Source organism: Lithobates pipiens, unplaced genomic scaffold (assembly GCF_037356315.1).
Source record: "Lithobates pipiens isolate NorthernLeopardFrog02 unplaced genomic scaffold, aLitPip1_a1.2 Scaffold_8, whole genome shotgun sequence".
Classification (NCBI taxonomy): Eukaryota; Metazoa; Chordata; class Amphibia; order Anura; family Ranidae; genus Lithobates; species Lithobates pipiens.
The window spans coordinates 413,999,587-414,022,654 of NW_027507903.1; the positions used below are offsets into that span (position 1 = coordinate 413,999,587).

A 23,068-nucleotide genomic window follows, 5' to 3' on the forward strand; every position below is an offset into this window, starting at 1 on the left:
ATGACAGCACTGCCTATTTATATCCCCCATCCATCGAGCCGGCGTCCGACGTCACCGGCTCGATGCGGACAGCCATAGGTGGAAGCAGTGAGCATGTGCAGAGCCTTTCAAGTCGGCATTTGAACTACCAACCCCATAATGCCTCAGTGCTGACACGAGGTTAATTTGGACAAATGCTGATGGAGATGGGGCTAAGCTGACTCTCCGCCCTTGAAGGGGGCGGGAAGACACAAGTCAGCATAGAGGGCAGAAGAAACGACGATTATCATGGCTTTTAACCCTAGAGGGGATTACATGCTCCCTGCCACCTCAAATCGGGCGCCGCCTGGGGATAATACCCAGCTGCGCCCTTGGGTGTCCATATGCCCTTGCATACTTGGAGCAAGGGAAGATAAAAAGCAGAGTATCAAGTCCAAATCAAAAAATATATGGCTTTGGATTGCGGTGCAGGGAAGGAGGGAGAAAGCAAAGCTCCTCAATGTGGGTGGGACTCATAGAGAGCAACAGAGATCCCAAGTGTGCAAACCATGAAACCCACCTTGGGCCAAGCAAAGCGAGACATTAGACGGTATATATTACCGGTACAGCGTTAATAATGATTGATAATGACATTAATTGATGTACAGAGATATTTTTTTGATATAACATAAATATAAAAATAAAATAAAATAAAATAAAATAAAATATTTTGTTGAAAACAAAAAGACAAAAAGAAAAAGAAAAACCAATGACTTGGGGAGGGGGTAGGAGGAAAGGAAGGAAAAGGGAAAAAGATGAACAAAAAGGGGAAAAGGGGGATATCACCTCTCTCTCTTCATGCCAGGTTCCACGGGGGCTCACAGCTAAGGTAGGAGGGTTCATGAAACAAACAAACAGAGATTAGCTATAGAAAGGATCTGTAGCTTATATTTTCATTGAAACCAGGGTATTTAGTGGCTTTTAGAATAAAGATCCACTTAGCTTCAGTTTGTAAGAGAAGCTTGTCCACTGAGCCACCTCTTGAGTTTAGAGGTATATGGGCCAGGGCTGAGAAACGTATCCAGTTGGGGTCAAAGGCATGATAGGTGCCTATGTGCCTACTTATGGCTGTGGTGATTTTTTTATTAAGAATAGGTTTGATGTGGTCTTTTATGCGGATAGAAAATAGTCTGTTAGTTTTACCTACGTAAAATCCTCCACAACGGCATTGGGCCAAATATACAACGCCTGGAGTGGAGCATGTAACGTGAAATTTCGAAACAAAACGGTTGCCGTTTGGCAATCTGATCTTTTGAGAGTTATGTATATAGGGACACATGTCACATTGCCCGCATGCATAGGTACCTGGATATTTGGATTTAGTATCACCTGAGGAGTCCTGATAAAAAAAATTTTTTTGTTCTTTTGTATTTTTTGCATTTATCTTTACTAATCAATAATATTGTATTTTTCCTCTCCCCCTTTTCCTTCCCCAATTTTCCTTTTTCCCTTTATTTCCTTCTCTCTCTCTCCCGGGTCCATGGCGGCTTTCAGCGGCGAGGCCTGGGAGGGCCTAATGAACAAAGCTTCTGACCTTCAAAAGAATAGTGAACCATCGGATAAGGATCTTGACCTTGCTTTGCAATATTTGCAACGCCTCTTGGAACGTAAGGTTAGAATTTTTTGGCACAGAAAGTTTTTTCACAAATACATTGATCAACAAATCGTGCCTTTTGGCCTTAGAATACAAATTTTCCCCAATCTAAACAAAATTGACAATCTCATCAAGCAAAAATGGGAAGAAAACCTACAAACGTGTTCGATTGCAATGATGACTTTATTAGCCATCCAATATTCGCATGATATCGACCTGATAGATAATTCCATTAAAAAATGGTACGATGAATATGCTAAAATAACCTCCACTTCTAAATTTAAACGCAAGGAATCTGAATTATCCAAACACATTGAAAATTATACCTTAGAGATAATACGTTTAAAACAAAATAAACTTACACGTGATAGTAATTCCTACTCGAACGGTTCGGCATACAAATGGCCAACAGATGGTAAAAATAAAAATAAGTTCTTTAGAGCATCACGCCCCTCTAACAGGAGGGATTATAATGATGATGAAACTAGATCGAGTGCTTCATCAACCTCCTTTCCATCCAATCATTCCACAATTTATCGTGATTTATCGGGAGACAGACTCCCAAAGAGGAGAAAAAGCGATTTGGAGGGCGCCGCTATGGCAGCACCCAACCAACACCTCAGTACCCCTTTACCACCTCGAACTCATCCTATTTCCAACCAAGTCCCTGTTCGTCCCTTAATGATGTTCCATCACCCACCACCACCCCCACCTCTCATCACTCCCACCCCCATTAACACATCCTTGTCCATTTCCACCTCCAGTAACACTTCTATGTCTACCACTCTCACGTCTTCCTTCACCAAATCAGCCCCTTTGACATCATCCCTACCCATCACCAACACTAATGACATCATCATTTCACCTAGTGGTGCTCCCCTACCGGCGGACCTCCGAATCGCCCCTATTTTTTTAGGGAAAGATTCCCCTCAACCACCCAATACCTAACCCAATCTTCTCCTACCTACCCAGAACTCAATTCAGGGAATGAATTATCTATAGTCAACTTATCGTCTTATGTGCTCACGAGTCATGAACTCGATGTTCTGAAACTAGGACTGACCTTCTGCCCTGATTCAAGCTCGGACAAATTCTCTCTGATAAAGGATATACATTTATTTGCACGAAAACTGATATTTAGAACCCTTTTTCATAAGCCCAAGCAACCTACTGTACAAATAAATACATTGAAACTCACCAATGAGGTAAATAGTGCTGATCAACAAGCCCTCTCCAATTTGATGGATCTATGGGAAGAAGGCCAAGTACCTCCTGATGATGAGATAACCATCTCTTCCACTGGTTTATCGGTACAGTCAGTTTCTTTTCCCCCTTTAGAAATGTTTAAACCTAAGTCAACAAACTTCCCACTCCTAAATACAAATCCAAATATTTGGGCATTTACCCAACAAGTTTGCCAGGCAATCGAACAAACGCATTTTCCATTGACCAACAAACATAATCTAACGCATAATCAATTAAAGGCATTAAAACAACTCAAAACTAATCCCAATATAGTCATAAAACCCGCGGATAAAGGTGGAAACATCGTAATTATGAATACTTCACAATATCTCAATATGTGTAATAAGATTCTTCAAAACTCTGACTGGTATCGACCAATTTCTGTGTCTTTAATCTCTCATTTTGACACACAATATCGTTCGATAATCTTTAATGCATACAAATCTGGTACTATAGACAAAGGCACATGGAACTTTTTAAATTCTAAAGATCCAAAAGTTGCTACTTTCTATGCCCTCCCGAAGGTGCACAAATCTCTAACTGATCCTCCGGGACGTCCCATCATTTCCAGCTGTGATAGTTTGACAGAAAATGCAAGTAGCCTTGTAGATAAACACCTTACACCGCACGTCATTTCCCTTTTTTCTTATGTAAAGGATACCATCGATCTTCTAAAGATACTCGAGGGTATCAGCCTACCGGCACAGTCATGGTTGGTTTCCATCGACGTGGAATGTTTGTATAATGCTATACCACATACCAAAGGTTTACAAATAATACGCTCCTATTTGCAAGAAAGAGGCTCAAATTTCTTCGCTTATAATGAATTTGTTATGAAGCTATTGGATTTTATTTTAAAGCACAACGTATTCCAATTTAACCAATCCCACTACCTCCAGGTGCAGGGGGTTGCGATGGGGACTAAATGTGCCCCATCGTATGCCAACCTGTACCTGGGGGGGTGGGAAAAAGATACCTTCGCGCGTGAAGACCTCGTCCCTTTTCTAAGTAACATCACAGCCTGGTACAGGTACATTGATGATATTTTATTTTTTTGGTCAGGATCAGAATCAGATTTGTTGCTCTTTTTCAATTTACTTTCTGTGAATCCATTCAATTTAAAGTTTACGTTGAATTACAGCCAAAACTCCATTGAATTTTTGGACTTAACTATTAAAATTGATGCCACTGGACATGTTTATTCTGCCTTATACAGAAAGCCTACTGCTGGCAATACGGTCTTGCATGCGACAAGCTTTCACCCAAAACCTCTCCTAAAGAGCATCCCCTACAGCCAGTATCTAAGGGCCAAACGCAATTGCAGTACTGACTCTGACTTTAAGATTGCAGCCAATGACTTATACAATAGACTCAGAGCACGTGGATACAGTCATGTATCTCTGAAAAAATCATATAATAGAGTAAAAAATAAAGATAGGACTTCCCTTCTCTTCTCCAATAAACAAAAAAATTTCGATAACAAAGTACGTATCATTACCAAATACTCTAACCAACATCATTCGTTCCGTGCTATAATCAATAAGTTTTGGCCTCTTTTAAAAGCCGATCCTATTGTTAATCAGTACATAAATGATGCACCATCAATCACCTATATGAGACCTCAATCACTCAAGGACAGCTTAGTTAGAAGTCACTTTCAGGACTCCTCAGGTGATACTAAATCCAAATATCCAGGTACCTATGCATGCGGGCAATGTGACATGTGTCCCTATATACATAACTCTCAAAAGATCAGATTGCCAAACGGCAACCGTTTTGTTTCGAAATTTCACGTTACATGCTCCACTCCAGGCGTTGTATATTTGGCCCAATGCCGTTGTGGAGGATTTTACGTAGGTAAAACTAAAAGACTATTTTCTATCCGCATAAAAGACCACATCAAACCTATTCTTAATAAAAAAATCACCACAGCCATAAGTAGGCACATAGGCACCTATCATGCCTTTGACCCCAACTGGATACGTTTCTCAGCCCTGGCCCATATACCTCTAAACTCAAGAGGTGGCTCAGTGGACAAGCTTCTCTTACAAACTGAAGCTAAGTGGATCTTTATTCTAAAAGCCACTAAATACCCTGGTTTCAATGAAAATATAAGCTACAGATCCTTTCTATAGCTAATCTCTGTTTGTTTGTTTCATGAACCCTCCTACCTTAGCTGTGAGCCCCCGTGGAACCTGGCATGAAGAGAGAGAGGTGATATCCCCCTTTTCCCCTTTTTGTTCATCTTTTTCCCTTTTCCTTCCTTTCCTCCTACCCCCTCCCCAAGTCATTGGTTTTTCTTTTTCTTTTTGTCTTTTTGTTTTCAACAAAATATTTTATTTCATTTTATTTTATTTTCTTTTTATATTTATGTTATATCAAAAAAATATCTCTGTACATCAATTAATGTCATTATCAATTATTATTAACGCTGTACCGGTAATATATACCGTCTAATGTCTCGCTTTGCTTGGCCCAAGGTGGGTTTCATGGTTTGCACACTTGGGATCTCTGTTGCTCTCTATGAGTCCCACCCACATTGAGGAGCTTTGCTTTCTCCCTCCTTCCCTGCACCGCAATCCAAAGCCATATATTTTTTGATTTGGACTTGATACTCTGCTTTTTATCTTCCCTTGCTCCAAGTATGCAAGGGCATATGGACACCCAAGGGCGCAGCTGGGTATTATCCCCAGGCGGCGCCCGATTTGAGGTGGCAGGGAGCATGTAATCCCCTCTAGGGTTAAAAGCCATGATAATCGTCGTTTCTTCTGCCCTCTATGCTGACTTGTGTCTTCCCGCCCCCTTCAAGGGCGGAGAGTCAGCTTAGCCCCATCTCCATCAGCATTTGTCCAAATTAACCTCGTGTCAGCACTGAGGCATTATGGGGTTGGTAGTTCAAATGCCGACTTGAAAGGCTCTGCACATGCTCACTGCTTCCACCTATGGCTGTCCGCATCGAGCCGGTGACGTCGGACGCCGGCTCGATGGATGGGGGATATAAATAGGCAGCGCTGTCATTTCATCTGTAGCGCAGGTTCAGCACAGATACTACCGCCACGCTAACTTTTCCTCTTGGTAAATATATTTCTTTAGCTGAATTTTATACTGTTATAATACCGCCTCTCATCTTTCTATACCTATATTTAGTCATCCTTCTTTTTATTTACTTGTAGGTTCAGCCTGGCAGTGGCAGCATATCGCTGCACTCTGCAACTTATAAAACATCATAATGAATCAATTGATTCCTTTTTTGTAACTTGTTGCATTTGTATTGCACCAATACCATCATATGGAATTAACTCTTTCATCTCTGATTCTAACTGCAGGTAAAAATAATTCTTATTCCTTCTACTCTCTTTAACAGTATTTTTGTAGTATACCCCCAGTAGCCACTTCTTTCAACCCTTATACTAATTAGGCTTAATTAAAATCAATTGTTCCATCCCTCTGATAATAAGCATTTCATATCCTACTATGGAGGCATGTTTCTCAGCCCCAATTCCCTTTTATAATTTAGGGATTGATATTTACTTACCCACTTTGTTACAAACTAACATTTTTTAATACCTGTGCTGGACTTGTCATACTTGGTATTTATCTCTGGATTTTGTTTTTGATCTTTGTAGCGCTTGTCTACCTCCATCTATGCCCTCCATGAGGCTGGGTTGTTTTTAGCATTTGATCCTGTCACCTAATTCTTGTCATCTATTTCACCATCTGTTGGCCTGTGGGTTGCGATGCAGGAAATGATTACATCAGGGTAAGCATTTGGACTGAGCAAATTGAGACCAATTTCATACCTAATGTTCTGAAATTTATGTGTATCTAATTGTATGGCATAATTGTATTTTCTGTATTCTTAAACCTCTCTTTATGTTTATGTTCATGTTAGTTGCATACTCCCCTGAAGAAGCAAAAACGCGAAACATGTCGGGAGGATATATGATCATTCTCAGCAACTAACAATTTCAGGATCCCCTATATCTTGTGTCATGTAACTTTTTGTATAAAATGTGTATTTGCTATTATATTTTTGCTATTTTGGTTTCTCCAAAATAATTTTAACATATTTCCAACATTAAAGCTATGAATTCTTTTTTAAGAAATCTTTGTCTCTTTAATTAATGTACCGTTAAAAAATCCCCTGGCCCCCCCCTCCCTTTTTCCTATTCGTGGATATAATATTTATAGAATTATTGGGGGATGAGGTACCTTTAACAGGAATGTGTCTCTGGGATAGTGTGGACCAACTTATTTCTATTTACAAAACTTAATTTCTAAACAAAACACAAACTATACTATTACCCATACTTGGTTTACTTAATTGCACCCTTTTTTGAGGGATGTAGCTAAGTCAAGAACCTGATCGTCAAGAAGTTTATCCCATTCATTACGATCCTTTTTCTTTTTCTTTTTCTTCCCAATAATTTTACCACCACACTTATGCACAACATTCTTTCCCCCACCAGAACCTTCAATTACTATTCCATCTGTTTGCGACACACCAGACTCAACCTCCCCTTTCTCTCTATTCTCTAACTCGCCCTCTGACATGGATGAGCAGGTGGACTCTACACCCCTATCAGGAAGGCTACGACACGGGGAGGGAGAGGCCGAAACGGAAGGCTTAAGAGGGCTTCTGCTCCGAGAGGAGCTCCCACGTTCCGGCCTCTGCCTAGCCGACCTCCTTAAAACTCTACTTTCCCTCCTTTCTTTAGGACAGGGTGTCACGCCCCCACCAGAAATACCTTTGCTTTTTCTTGGAAGGGGGGCCGGAGCTACCGGTAAACTTTCAGTAGTCCGACACACCTCACCAGCTACACCAGAAACACAAGGAGCTACTTTAGCCCCGACACCAGCCCCCACAGACTCAACCCCTGTATTAGTTTGTTCACCACCCCCGCTGTCCTGTCCAGTTCCAGAAGGGGCACCCGCATCCCCTGGCCGACCACCTGATGTGGCTGTATCCTTGGGTCGACCACCAGATGCAGCTTCACCCCGAAAAGCTTTGGGACATCTACTAAAAGGATGCCCCATCTGGCCACACAGGTTACAGCAAATCAATTCACACACTTCACTCGAATGTCCAAATTTATTGCACTTAATGCACTTCACCACTGTGCAATCAGCACTTAGGTGAGTCGGGCTACCACATTTAAAACACCTCCGGGGCTGCCCTGGATAAAACACCAGGATCCGGTCGCGACCTAAAAACGCACTACCGGGGACATGTGCCACCGTATTACCAACTCTACGCAACCGGATCCTGGTGTTCCATGCCCCAGTCCAGACTCCCCTTTCATCCAATTTCTTATTCAGAGGGCACTGTAATTGACCGTATCTACTCAGCCAAGTCACAATGTCCTCAGGTGGCAGGCTTTCGTTCCTTACGAGAATCGTAAGGTTCTTAACCTCTTCCTGTCGGCTCAGGGGGATAATCCGGAAGTTCTTCCACGGATCGGTCCCCCTAATCAGCCCAAAGGAGGCAATAAAGATTTCCATTATCACCACATTTGTAAAGCTCAGGTCAAAGTCAAGAGAATTCGACGGGTGAATGACCGCAAAAATCTCACTGACCTTGATACCTAAGCCCAAGACCATGTCTACCACTTGCCCTCTAGTAGGGCACTGACCCTCCCCCTCCCACCTTAACTGAACTACGTTACGCCTCTTACGCTCAGGACCACCTGTACCCCGAGACCACGGGCTAGCACCAGAAAACTGGTCAGCCGGGGGAACCCTAAAGTTGCTGGCACCAAATTGGTCATACAAGTGACCCAGGGGCACAGATGATCCCGCCACACTGGCATAAGAGCGCCTTTCCCCCAAAGCATTTAGAAGATTTGCCTCCGGCGTACCCCTCAAGATTGGTTTAGGAGGGGAAATCCCATCCCAGGAGTCCAACCGGGGGGCACGCTCCTCAGCAACCTGTCCTTCACCCCTTACCACCACATTACCCTGCCGGACCATCTGGGAGCCTTCCATCTGACCACTTAACTGTTGTTCTTGCAAGAGAGCCTCCAGACTGTCTGTTATTCCCACCTCCATGTGGGCCCCACAGGAGTCCACCATTACTTGCCCATGTGCCTGTTGGGAACCTTCTAAACATTTAATATAGCCCATCATAAGGTCACCTTCATCTAATTCTCCCATGGGGCAATCACCCCATGCTGGTGCCTGCCCAAGCTGTAAATTATCAGACATATCCATATTTACATTATTATTGGTATCACAGCTTCCATCTTGCTGGGTTGCTGCGCCGGAAATCCCGGAAGTCCGCGACCGGAAGTTCTCCTCGCGGCTAACCTCCGCTTCCGGCCGTGACGTCACTTCCGGCGCGACCATAGTTACACCCCTACCCTTCCCGCCCTCCGAAACCGCGCCAAAAACTCCCGCCAAACAAACACCAGCTTCCTGTTTGGTAGTCCCACCTCCAATCCCGCGGGAAGACGGCGTTCTACCATCTCCTGGCGCCATTACTTTCTCCCCACCTTTAGCCTTATTGCCAGCCGCCACTGTGTCACTGACAGCAGTAGCTACACCAGCTAGGCTATTACTACCACCCGCACCCACCCCCAGTTCCTTCCCCTTGTCCTGAGCCCGGCCTGCAGCAACGGCAGCCGACAGGACTACTGATGGCATGCCTTGCTTGCAAGCACCGGCCGGATTCATTGGGGGTTTCATAGGTAAGTCCACAAGTTCTTTTTCTGTCTTCTCTGTTAGTCTTTTCAGTTGAATCACAGGGACTTGTTTTGCCCTTTGACTTTGGTTCATTACCGCATCACCGGGACCCACTGTGGCCTGTGGGACAACAGCCCTGCTTGCAGGCTGTGTACCCTTTGGCTCACCGGGACCCTCCGTGGCTTTACTTGAACTGGTAGTCATAGGGCTAGAGTCCATACTTTCCATTACTGCCACCGTCACCGCTTTCTGATCACTCTTTCCCTCTGCTGACAGTCCTTCCTTCAGGGGTTCAGCCGCCTCCCTCTCAGGCTCCATTGTCTGGGATTGACGCAGCTCCCTGCGGCGTCCCACCGCTTGAGACCCTTCTTCACTTGCAGCCTTCATGACTATCTTAATTTTCTCCAAGAAGTCTCTCTCATAAGCTGCATCTTCAATCATTGCTGTCATTAGCTCACCTATTTGGTTGCATTGCTTTTTTAAACTGTCAATTGCGGTCTTGAACTCAGACCTCTTGCCACTTCCAACTTTATCTCTCCGGTTTCTCAGTTCAGATAAAACTCTTATCTTCTCATAAAACATTTTTGAAACTTTAGTCAATAAAGTCTTTACCATGCTTATCCTCTCCACGGCCTTCACCTTGTCCTCTCCTGGCTGAGCTGAGGACCAATCCGGAAAGTCCAACTGGTCCTCCAAAAACAGCCTCTCCTCCTGTGTCAGTTCCTGGAACCTAGGGGCTCCATGCTGTACCGCCGGCCGGGAAGAAGGCCCTGGCCCTGGGCTGGAAGAAGTCATCACGCTGCACTCCTGGAAGTCTGGGAGCTCACACAGAGCATGCAGACAGCACGCACAAGCTCCTACCGCTGACTGCAAGCTCTATTTAAAACGAGCAAGATAGTTAGCTATATAGTTGGATATAGCGGTGTATACTGGGTTCAGAGCACGCAGACAGCATGCACAATCTCCTATCGCTGACTGCAAGCTCTATTTAAAACGAGCAAGATAGTTAGCTATATAGGTGGATATAGCGGTGTATACTGGGTTCAGAGCACGCAGACAGCACGCACAATCTCCTACCACTGACTGCAAGATCTATTTAAAACGAGCAAGATAGTTAGCTATATAGGTGGATATAGCGGTGTATACTGGGTTCAGAGCATGCAGACAGCACGCACAATCTCCTAACGCTGACTGCAAGCTCTATTTAAAAAGATCAAGATAGTTAGCTATATAGGTGGATATAGCGGTGTATACTGGGTTCAGAGCACGCACAATCTCCTAACGCTGACTGCAAGCTCTATTTAAAACGAGCAAGATAGTTAGCTATATAGGTGGATATAGCGGTGTATACTGCGTTCAGAGCACGCAGACAGCACACACAATCTCCTAACACAGACGGAAAGCTCTATTTAAAACGAGCAAGATAGTTAGCTATATAGGTGGATATAGCGGTGTTTACTGTGTTCAGAGCACGCAGACAGCACGCACAATCTCCTAACACTGACTGACAGCTCTATTTAAAATGAGCAAGATAGTTAGTTATATATGTGGATATAGCGGTGTACACTGGGTACAGAGCACGCAGACAGCACGCACAATCTCCTAACACTGACTCTCTATAAAAGATAGATATATCGCTAGCTATATAGGTGAATATAGCGGTGTAAACTGCGGTCAGGGCACGCAGACAACAACCACTACAGAAGAGCAAGAACGAAAAATCGGCCGATAACGATCGGTGTATACTGTGTTGAAGGTACACAGAACACCCACTAACTGCTACAGACGCCAACACAGTACACAAGGCCACCGTGCTGGCGGCCTTATATAGTGTGGGGTGTGTACTACACAGCCTGAGCTATGATTGGCCACATGCATCCTGCATGTGGCCAATCATGGCTCTCCTCGCTGCCAACGCTGTGATTGGCCAAGCATGCGGGGTCACAGTGCATGCTTGGCCAGTCATGAGCCAGCAATGCACTGCGCCATTGCAGTGCATTGTGGGCCGTGAGCGCCACACAAATTTGGTGCGAACGGCCCATAACGTTCGGAATTCGCCGAACGGGCGAACAGCCGATGTTCGGGTTGAACATTTGTTTGACTCGAACACGAAGCTCATCCCTAATGAAGTATAATAACAATATATAAAACATTAGCAATTAGCCAAGTAATATATAAAAAAGCAAGAATGGAAACATCATTTGAACAATAAATATGTATGATCACAAAAGGGGAAATTGAAGTAGTCCACTCACCCAAAATTCAAATGTTTTTTTTTCCATTGTTTGTCTATTTTTTTCCCCATTGTTTGTCTATTTTTGTTTATTTTTCTATCTATTTATTTGGTTCATTTAATTATTTTCTGCCCGATACCCCTTTTATTAGTTCCCCCTTCGGCGGACATGTGCTCCTCCTGGCCCTTGGCTTGCAGGGGTAGAATAGTGACATCCGGTCTTCCGGTGTCTCTTCCTCATTCTCCCCTGCGCACTTCTGCTGTAGTGTTTTGCTACACTGCATCTGCGCAGTGTGGAGGCGCTGACTACGTGACGTCAGACGCCGGCGACTTCCCACTGGTGGGTGCCTGGCATGACGCATGTCGGGGAGCCCATATAACAGCGGCCATTTAGACCGCTGTGCTGGGAAGGTTAAGACTGATGGCTCTTGCGATTGGAGGATACTATTGATCCCTATCAGGTAAATGTCCCCTGGGAGACTCAACATTAGATCTATCCATATATATCTTTTTTCTTTTTTGTACTTTATAAATTGGTCATGGTTATTATTTATTTATTTGCAGACTGAATGGTATCTTGTTCCACATTGATTCGTTGATCTATTTATTTACAACCCCAAGGGACATTGAACTCCTTTGAGCTACATATATTGCCACCGGGTATATATACATATATGATGTTTGGTAAGTCCTGGGTGTAGTAATTTTTTGTTAATTTTTTTTTTTGCCACTACTAGATATTTATTTTACTTTATTTCCTCACCAAAGCTATCTAACCAATCCCCCATGTCCGCTGTAGGGGATTTATAGGGGTCCGTCTTCTTGCTATTTTTAAGTTTCCTTTGAATTTTGGGTGAGTGGACTACTTCAATTTCCCCTTTTGTGATCATACATATTTATTGTTCAAATGATGTTTCGATTCTTGCTTTTTTATATATTACTTGGCTGATTGCTAATGTTTTATACATTGTTATTATACTTCATATAGATATCCTCCCGAAGAAGCGGATGTTCCGCGAAACTAGTAGAGGAGACCTTTGTACGCCACCAGAACTGAACTCTTTCTTGAGTATCTGTAAATGTTAAATATTCTGGGGTGTACCACGATTTTAACCACTTCAATACAGGGCACTTAAACACCTTCCTGCCCAGACCAATTTTGAGCTTTCAGCGCTGTCGCACTTTGAATGACAATTGCGCGGTCATGCTACACTGTACCCAAATGAAATTTTTATCATTTTTTTCCCACAAATAGAGCTTTCTTTTGGTGGTATTTGATCACCTCTACGGTTTTTATTTTTTGCGCTACAAATAAAAAAATACCGAAAATTTTGAAAAAAAAAAATGTTTTTTTTGTTTCAGTTTCAAAACTTTGTAAATAAGTACGTTTTCTCCTTCACTGATGGGCACTGATGGGGCTACACTGATGGGCACTGATAAGGCGGAACTGATGGGCACCAATGTGGCACCAATGAAGTGGCACTGATAGGCGGCACTGATGGGCGACACGGATGGGCGACACGGATGGGCGACACGGATGGGCGCCACGGACGGACACTGATAGGTGGCACAAATTGGCACTGATAGCTGGCACGGATGGGCGGCACGGATGGGCGGCACGGATGGGCACGGATAGGCGGCACAGGTGGGCATGGATAGGCGGCACAGGTGGGCATGGATAGGCGGCACAGGTGGGCACTCATAGGCGGCACAGGTGGGCACTCATAGGCGGCACAGGTGGGCACTCATAGGCGGCACATGTGGGCACTCATAGGCGGCATCGGTGTTATACTATAGTAATGGATGCCAATCAGTGCCAAACAATAATGCATGCCAATCAGTGATGCCCATTGTGGGCACTGATTGGCATCCATTATGGGCACTGATTGGCACACATTGTGCTGACTGGCATCCCTGGTGGTCTAGGGAGGATTATGACCTTTATTACCTTTTCCCTGGTGGTCTGGTGGCGTCCCTGGTGGTCCAGTGTGGGCATCCTGGGGGGGGCTGTGCTGATAATCAATCAGCACAGACCCCCCCTGTCAGAGGAGCAGCCGATCGGCTCTCCTCTACTCGCGTCTGACAGACGCGAGTGAGGGAAAGCCGATCACCGGCTCTTCCCATTTACACTGTGATCAGCCGTGATTGGACACGGCTGATCACATGGTAAAGAGTCTCCGTCGGAGACTCTTTACCGAGATCGTAGTTGCCGGGTGTCAGACTGGGGGCGCGCAGCGGCTCATAATCCTGATCATGTCATATGACGTCCGGTCAGGATTATGAAACCACTTTGTCGCCGTCAATTGCCTATAGGGCGGGCGGCAAGTGGTTAATAATGATGTTCTATGTATTGTCCTTTTCTTCTTTCTGTAATAATTAAACATTATTACATTTTAATTATTATTTTTTCCTCTCTTTTCTATATTAAAAGTACCGGTATAGTCCAAATAGCATTTTTTCGGGTTGGTTGTAGGAGGTTAGCGTGAATGGCTACCCCAATACCCCCATACCAAATCTCTTGATATCTAAGATTAGTGGATGATGGTACTCGATAACTGTATATTTACCTGAGGCGATACTCGTAATTTTCCAGAAATATCAAAAATGAATGACAATGACAATCCACTACTGTTTATGAAATATGCCTATGTTGCTTAAATACCAGAGAGCAACATACCTTGTGCCTCAATGTACAGTGTTAAAGCTGCAGATGCTTATACTACAGACAATGCTAAAATAGGCAGTAATGTTAGAAAATGAGTTCATGTGAAATCTCAATCAACTAATGTTAATACTATTATAATTTGAAATATATTTCAGTTAGGTGGATTGTATTAGTTAGAAGTATTGAGTGCTGTGTTGGTGTAACTGTAATTAGTTCCACTTCAAAGGTTGGTCTTATGTTTTCCCATATCACATCACACAGGTGTGGTAAACAACAGCCTTCTTTGACTCATCCAAACAGGCTGTGCCCAATATATATTTGCTAGGTACAGTGACCAATTAGGAAGGATTATTTTAGGCACAGTACAGAAAAAAGGGAGGGGGAATAATGCTTTTTAGCTGTTAGAATATTAGAATTTATAAAAGCATCGGATCATAAATAATTAAATTGTATATATATATATATATATATATATATATATATATATATATCTTCTATGTATGGAAAAAGTGAGATTATATAAGGTTTTTATACTCGTGAAAGTATATATTTTGTTTGAAGCTTCAAATGCATTTATTGGAAAAGCAGTTCTATGTAGAACTCTAATGTGGTATCAGTTAGTCTCCCCTCCCCCATCGTAAGAGATAAGGTTACATCCTTTTCCAAAGACACAAAGTTTCAGTATGTTTAAGTTAAGATCATAATTTCTTTATATTACAATATTTCTTGTTTAGGATGTTAAAAAAGACATTGCATTTTAAACATATATAATCTATCTACTGATATATGTGGTATTTGGTTTAGATTTAAAAAAAGATCTTATAGTGTACAAGTTAATTGATTCTTATTTTAGCTACTCAAATAGTTCATAGCCCCACCGTTAGGAATTTTAGAGACTGACCGACTGTCTAGTGTATTTGAAATTTGCGGGCATTCTGTGGAACAATATAGCCCAGAGGAACCTTAAGCCAGCCTTAATTGGGAAAAGGTGGGGGTTAGTAATAGGAGTAGTAAGTTAGTAAAAAGTACAGCTAGGCTGATTCTGGAGGGCAGACATTCACTCCAGCAGACACGAGGAAACATTGAAGGACAAACCTTCACACACACACATACACACACACAAAGGTACACACACACTTATACAATCTTTATTTCAAGAGTAAGAAACTTATTGATGCTATTTTTATATTCTATATTTTGACATTGTTTTTGTAACATTTTGTTATTTTATCATTAAATACATTTTTGAGTTTTTACACGAGAAATGGACGGATTTTCTTGGAACTTTCCTCATCAATATGAAATATTGAAATATAGTTATTAATACAGTAATGACTCAATTTCTACAGTGGCAAGCCTTGCCAGTTTAATTTTATCTGAATATCAAACTTTTTTCAATGATTTCTACTTTTGCTTGATGAGAGGGAATAGAAGCACAAACATTGACTATTGAGTCAAGCTTCAGAAGAAATCAAAAAAGCATATTTTCAGCATCAATGAATTGAACTTGGAAGAAAAAGAATTATCAGAATTGGTGAGACGTTTGCACGCGTGCAAGAAAATCTGTTTCTTGATGAAGTAATTTCCCACCACGAGAGCGAACATGTGTTACATGAATGAAGTCTATCCTACATTGGTAAGTAAGAATCGTATTCATGAATTGTCTGATGAGAGTGAATTAGAATTTAAAAATCTGTCAAAGTTTGTTAAAGATGATAAATTATGGTGTTACATGTTCAATGAATGCTTACAAGCTAATCTCAAAATACAAAAGTCAAAAATTTTACAAGAAATTCAGCAAACAGGTTAGGAATTTGAGTAAGTTAATTAAAGTATATGATATAATGATATCAGGAGTTCCTGAAAGCAATTTTGTTGGTACTAAATTGAAAACCGAGACTCAGGTGTATTTGTCTGAGCAGCTAGATAATTTGCAGAGTGTGATTCAAATAAAGGATATTCAGTTGTCTGAGTTACAGAATAATGTAAAGTTTAAAACAGAGTCAAGCAAGAGTTTAGAGATTAATGTTAATGCAGACTCTATGAATGTTAATTCAGATTCTATGCAGAAGTCTTTTGTACAAGATATCAAGGTTGATGACCAAGAACGGAAAGGTTTGTTTAAACCAAAATTATCATCAGTACCAGTTAAGCTGTCCATAGCAAAATATGACCAGGAACATGAAGTTTTGCTTAAAACAAAAATATTGAATAAAGCTGCAGCATGTAGACACAGTTTAGACAAACAAAGGGAAAATAGCATTCAAAGAGTTGCCACGTGTAATACCACACGACACAGGCGGAACTAAAGTTTCAGAGCAGACAGGAAATGTTATTTCCATACATAGTACACAAAGAAAAACGTTGAAAGTAGGAAATACAGAACATATTTCTGAGCAATTGATTCTTTCTTCTTCAAACATTAGTTTGATTGATTTTGCCTTATGCCTCAGAAGTCAAACAAATCAGTACATTTACTGTTAATGACAGTTCAATCAATATGACAAACAATGATGAAAATGAGAAGGATGGATTACTTCCATCACCATCAGGATTTAGGGAAAAGGGTTCACCTCCAACATTAAAATATGTGACTTCACTTTTAATAGATGACAGTGGAAGGCCATGGTTACATGGTTTATTAAATGGTAAGAATGCTAAATGGTTAATAGAATATTGATTCTCCAAAATGTAATTTAATTGGTTTCAATGGAAAAGAAAATACAGTTGCAGCTAAAGTTTCTGATGTGAATTTCGAGATTGCAGGAATTTTGAAAACAAATATAGACATATGGTGTTGTCAAAATACAGAGAATATTTTAGGCATGGATATGATTAGTAAATTAGATTGGATTATTGATTTAAGTAATTCTACTATATGGAAAGATTCATCTAGGCCCAAATCTATGTTTTTTGATTCCTCAATCTACAGTAATGTTGGAAGTATTTGTACAGAAGTCACTGACATGTCTTCAGATTTGAATTGGCCACACATAGGAACCAATCTCGAATTGGAACAACCTGTAAAAGCACATAAAAGTCTTTGGAGTCAGACCAAAAATGGATACTGGTTTGTTTAAAGATATTGAGATAGAGATTGAGGGTAGAGACCCAATCCAGCCCCAAATTCAAAATAAGTTGCCACAAGAATCAATAAGTCCAGTTTCTGACATTGTATAATCATATTTACAACAATGGATATTAAAGAAGGCACAATCAGTGGTAAATAATTGTATGTGGCCTGTCAAGAATGCTGATGATTCGTATTCATTATCAGTTGATTTAAGATCACTGAATAAATGCATTACAAATAACAAACCTATTGTTCCTAATTTACATTTTATGTCACACAATGATGCCAAGGTCAAAGTATTTTCAGTACTGGAAATAGACAATAGTCATTTTTCAGTACCATTGACAAACAGTTGTCATTATAAACTTGCTTTCATCTTTGATAAAGTAACTTATGCATTCACTAGAATAATTCCAGGATTGGATATCAGTGAAAGTTTTATCAACATTTTCTAGACCAAAATATATTTTCCAGCATGTGGACAAAATTTAGCTGTCTACACAAAATACAGAGGAACATGTCACTCTGTTGACATAGTTATTTATTCTGTTACAAACAGCAGGGTTGAAATTGAGTCAGTTCAGTCAATGAAAAATAAAGTTAATCATCTTCATATGCAAATTAGTCATGGACAGAGATGTTTATCACAGGAAAAAGTTAGAAACATTTCTGCTATTCCAATTCCAACATCTTACAATGCATTATATCAATTTCTAAGTGAAGTCAATTATGCAAATTAGTCATGGACAGAGATGTTTATCACAGGAAAAAGTTAGAAACATTTCTGCTACTCCAATTCCAACATCTTACAATGCATTATATCAATTTCTAAGTGAAGTCAATTATTACAAAGAATTTTTACAGGAATATGATGATAAAGTTAAACCATTAATGGATTTCTTGAAACAAAAAGATGTTATGTTTGATCAATGGAATCAAACCCAGACAGATGCCTTTGAAATGTTGAAAAAAGATTTGCAGAATGCTGTCTCATTGCATACAATCGAAATTGGAATATCTACACCTGTTCTAATGTCTACTAAGATATCTGAGAATTCCATATCAGTAATTTTGTCTCAGGTAAAAGATGGTGAACCGGAAATAATAGTTTTTTTCTCCAGAGGTTTGACAAATATGGAAAAGACTTTTGACACAAATATGAAGCAATTGTTAAGTGTTTATTTTACAGTCAAAGTAACAGAAAAGATTGTGAGATCTAGTAGGATCATATTACAGACACCTTATCTGAGAATTCAATCAGGTGAATTATATGACAAATATTGCCCATTTTTTAAAACTTTACAATCTAAACCCATACAGGTAGATGTGATAACAGAATATTGTCAGTTAAATGTATTCTGAAAGCCTATAAATGTTATTGTTAGAACAAGTGCTGAGAGATGCTTTGAGCCAGTGTTTGTAAATGTTATTAAGAACAGGTATGTTTTACCCAAAGAATGGTTATGATATTCAGCAAAAATTCTACAGAAAATGCTGAAAAATGCTAGAAGTACAGTGCAGAACGCACTACTCTGAAATATTAAAGAGGAGAAGTAAATATATAGTTTGCTTCAATCTTCTGGGGTTGTTTTAAACCCTTTCTTTGGTTTGTGAAAACAAGGTTTTATATTATGACCAAAAAAAGAGAAATTGTGTCCTGTCATTTAAATACACAGACTAATAAATTAGGGAGTATAGGTCAGTTTAAGAAAAATAGAGCAAAGTAAGGTAATTAGAAATGTTATTATTAAAATATGTTTTGTATGTCATAATAAAATATTAGAATTGTGGGCTGTAAAATGAATAAATAAATGAAGGTATATTTTGCATGTATTTAAATTCTCAATAATGATACTGAATTATTTTTTAGGATCTGACTTGTAAGTGACCAAAAGAAAGAAATGTAATATTTCTAGACCTTCCAGATGAAAACAAAATCTTGAAATTTAAGAATATCAGTTCTGGGAGAAGAATTGACAGAAGAGATTCATTCGTTATACTTATTGTTGTCTTTCTATGTTCAATAAAGTTTTTCCAACTTTACAGAGTGCAGGAAGAAGAAGAAGAAAAAGTCTCAAGAGAACCTCTGATAAGAGAGGCAATTCCAAAAACAATGGCCTTTTGATTTTTGACTACTGATGATATAATTTTATCCATCAGATATTGCATATAGACAAGTTAGGACTAATGTAATACGCCTTTAGTTTTGAAATCATCTCACATATATGAACAAATTGAAGTTAGGAAACATATTTTATGTTTAATTTTGACAAGGTTATTTGAAAGGTTTTATGGATTATAGATTTATGCTAAACATAATTTGGAGGGAAAAAATATGAAACATACATTTTTGAAGTGATATTCATATTTCAAAGTATTGTACAACAATGTTACATTTATGAATTATGAAATTAAGGGGATTGATTTATTTGGTAAAAGAGAAATAATATAATAAGGGTGAACATATTTTTTTATGGTACATGAAGCAAAAGGTTTATGAAATTCACTTTTCCTTATATAGATTCAAATGAATGTTCAGGTCAATTATCTTGATATCTGATTGTATGAATGGATACGTATGTGATGCATTTGAGGTATAAATGGATTTAGACTTAGATTCAGATTTATATGGATTAGAAAAATGATAAGATTGTTTTATCAATTATTTTGAGAGGGAATTGTTAGAATATTATAATTTATGAATGCATCAGATAATAAATAATTGAATTGTATATATATATATATATATATATATATATATATATATATATATCTTCTATGTATGGCTAAGGTGAAATTATAAAAGGTTTTTATACTCGTGAAAGTATATATTGTGTTTGAAGCTTCAAATGCATTTATTGGAAAAACTCTCATATGTTATCAATTAGTCTCACCTCCCCCATCGTAAGAGATAAGGTTACATCCTTTTCCAAAGACACAACATTTCAGTATGTTTAAGTTAAGATCATAATTTTGTTATATTACAATATTTCTTGTATAGGATGTTAAAAAGACATTGCATTTTAAACGTATATAATCTATCTACTAATATATGTGGTATTTGGTTTAGATGTGAAAAAGATCTTATATTGTACAAGTTAATTGATTCTTATTTTAGCTACTCAAATAGTTCAAAGCCCCACCCTTAGGAATTTTAGAGACTGAACAACTGTCTAGTGTATTTGAAATTCACCGGTGTTCTGTGGAACAATATAGCCCAGAGGAATCTTAAGCCAGCCTTAATTGGGAAAAGGTGGGGGTTAGTTGTAGGAGTAGCAAGTTAGTAAAAAGTACAGCTAGGCTGATTCTGGAGGGCAGACATTCACTCCTGCAGACATTGAAGGACAAACCTTCACACACACACACAAACACACAAACACACAAACACACACACACACACACACACACACACACACACACACACACACACACACACACACACACACACACACACACACACACACACACACACACACACACACACACACACACACACACACACACACACACACACACACACACACACACACACACACAATCTTTATTTCAAGAGTAAGAAACTTATTGATGCTATTTTTATATTCTATATTTTGACATTGTTTTTGTAACATTTTGTTATTTTATCATTAATATCATTAAATCAATTTTTGAGTTTTTACACGAGAACTGAACGGATTTTCTTGGAACTTTCCTCATCAATATGAAATATTGAAATATAGTTATTATTGCAGTAATAACTCGATTTCTACATTACCAAGCTAGGGATTTATCTTATCTCTTATCTTGTGTTGGCACACACAGCAGTCACCATGCCCAGACCTAAATTTGAGAGATAAGCTAACTTCATACTTATATATTGTATTGTAAATATGTTTTTTTGTGGGTAATTTGTAATTATCATATAAGCCAGGAGACTTATACTATACATTGTGTTGTAAATACCATTTAGTGTGTAATTTGTATATTTTACCCTATCAATAAATGTGTACTGCGTATGGAAATACCTTTTTTTGTATAAGAACTCTCAGAGATAGCTGTGCATATGTAAATACTGTATATGTAAAGTTGGGGTGTATACACGCAAACGAGTCAACAATGACATTCAACACAATCACAAAAGAATATAAAGTGTCTACTTTTTGGGCTCCTACACTTCTACAGATACTGGGTCCCCATCTCTGAGCAGCAAAAGTACGCTGATCATAGATACAGTAGATCAAAATGACAATGCACAAAAAATGGAAAATAATTTAAATATGTTTGAGATGGTCCCCTTTACATCTGAACAAGGTTCTTTAATAATAAAGTTAGCTGCAGTAAATGCAAACTCTGGACATAATGATTGGATCTCTGTCCTAGTCCCTACCGTGTCTTTTAGAAGGCCAGGCGTGGTCACACCCCAAGTGGCTCTGGGTGGTATTGAACTAATGACTGTTTGTTCTTGCTCCTGTTTCTTTACCTCTGACCCACACCTCAGTTCTATTTTGCCTGCTTTTCAGCCATGCCTAGTTTTGCATAAGTACTGTAGCCAATTCTGTTTGTACCTGTCACTCTTGGATCAGCTGTGGCAGGTTACCGAATTAGCTGGGTATAAAGCACTGCTTCACTCTAAGGGCTTTGTCAGTTAATTGTCTCTTGTCACCAAAGGTACCTCTGTTCCTGTGTTCCTGTTTTCAAGTTACAGTGTTCCAAGACTGACAATGCTGACTTCTGGAATCCCGGACAACGGCTTTATTTTGACGATCCCTTGGCTTTTCCTGTCAAGCCCCCATACACAGATTCACAGCCCAAGTAGCGTAGCTCTTTGTTACCGTGGGCTGTGTGTATTTGCAAGGGTGAGCGTACATCTCTGCACCATGGACTCCAACCTAGGTAAGCCCTCACATAATTAACTGACCAACATGGAGTCCGCAGAGATGTACAGGATGCTCACCTCCCATGTTCTGCAAGTCTCCAGCCTGGGCCAGACCCTTGCTGAGTTGCAGCAGGAAGTCTGCTTGTTTAGAGACACAATATGTCCAACCCTAGAACCTGTATGCCCGGAACCGTTTGTTGTGATGCCTGAGAAGTTTGATGAGAATCGTGCATCATTCTTGACTTTTAGGATGGATTGCGAGCTGTTGTTTGCTCTTAAGCCTAGGACCTATGCCTCTGACTTTATAAAGGTTTGCGCATCCATCAACCTGCTCACTGGGCTAATCAAGATATGGGTTTTTCAGCTATTACAGGAGAGGAGTCCAGTCTTGGACAGCTGGGAAGCTTTCATGTTTGCTCTGGACTCTTATATTTCAATTTCTAAGAAAACCAGTGTTCCCAAGTCTGCTTCTAGTTCACGTGGCCTAAGGGTACCCAGGGACTGGAATACCCTGTACAGATACGACTCCAAGCCATCCCAGTCTGTGCCAAGTTATGAAGCCTTAACCCCTCAAAGCCTGGACAGTCCTGAGGTTTTACCCGCTCCTACCCTGGATGATGTGGAACCTATGGAGATTGGGTCCATCCGGTCCAAGCTGTCTAAGGGAGAGAGAGAGCGGAGGAAAGGCTGTGGACTCTGTTTCT

General features: G+C 40.1%; 1 long non-coding RNA gene across 1 annotated transcript; it reads left to right on the forward strand.

Moving 5' to 3' along the window:
* Positions 1 to 5,235: 5,235 nt before the first annotated feature.
* On the forward strand, positions 5,236 to 6,509 carry LOC143963003 (uncharacterized). The gene is made up of 3 exons (XR_013270860.1): positions 5,236 to 5,932; positions 6,031 to 6,183; positions 6,484 to 6,509. It is a non-coding gene; the product is annotated as an uncharacterized LOC143963003 (long non-coding RNA).
* Positions 6,510 to 23,068: the final 16,559 nt, after the last annotated feature.